This window comes from Sinocyclocheilus rhinocerous, unplaced genomic scaffold, assembly GCF_001515625.1.
Source record: "Sinocyclocheilus rhinocerous isolate Xijiao unplaced genomic scaffold, SAMN03320098_v1.1 scaffold1799, whole genome shotgun sequence".
Classification (NCBI taxonomy): Eukaryota; Metazoa; Chordata; class Actinopteri; order Cypriniformes; family Cyprinidae; genus Sinocyclocheilus; species Sinocyclocheilus rhinocerous.
In genome coordinates, this window is record NW_015648615.1 from 485,007 (window position 1) to 485,810 (window position 804).

The window sequence follows — 804 nt, forward strand, 5'->3', positions numbered from 1 at the left end:
GGAAAACATTTTTAAAATGCACATACTAGGAAGAAGAGCAATAAGATGGCATTATAAAATGAAAAAGTCTGCTTTTTTATTTTGAATGGCGAAGACGTGCTCACCCACAGACATTCACTGGTTCATTTTGAGGTATTAGCAAAACAACAAAGCTAATGCTTTTCACGGAACTTACGTAATTACCCATTATACATTGTGATATTGCCTAGTTCGTTGGTCCGTTAGATCGGATTGCTTTCTCACTACAACCGAACCGCTCCAGAGTTCGTTTTCAATCGAGCCGAGACCACCTCGTTCAGGCGATCTCGGACCGATTGTTTTGGCGCGGATCCGGGCACGATTGCTGTGTTCACATATGCCCAAATGAACCGAGCTAAGGGGGGAAACGGTCCAGGTTCCGAAACAACGGGCCAGGTGTGAAAGCACCCTAAATCTGCAATTCATCGACTGGCCGCTAGAGGCTGGCTCCAAAAGGGAGTCAGTCCCATAAACTCCCCATGTTAAAATGCCCAACTTTACAGCAGAAAAAAATGTGTTTACAGCCTGGTACAAAAAGTGGTTTTGGTCTATATAGCTAATTTTGCCCTTCATGACAACTGTGAGGGGGGTGAATTTTTTTTATAACTCATCCGCTTAAATTATATTAAGTCTTAAAGTTCTGCATAATTAAGGGCGTGGCTACTTGAGTGACAGGTGGATTGCAGCTGCTGTCACTGCTGTCGAGCTAGGTGGGCATGGTTTCAGCAACCAGCTCCCACCTCTTTGCCCATTTTCAATCATCCAGGAGTGACGTGCGGTGATGCG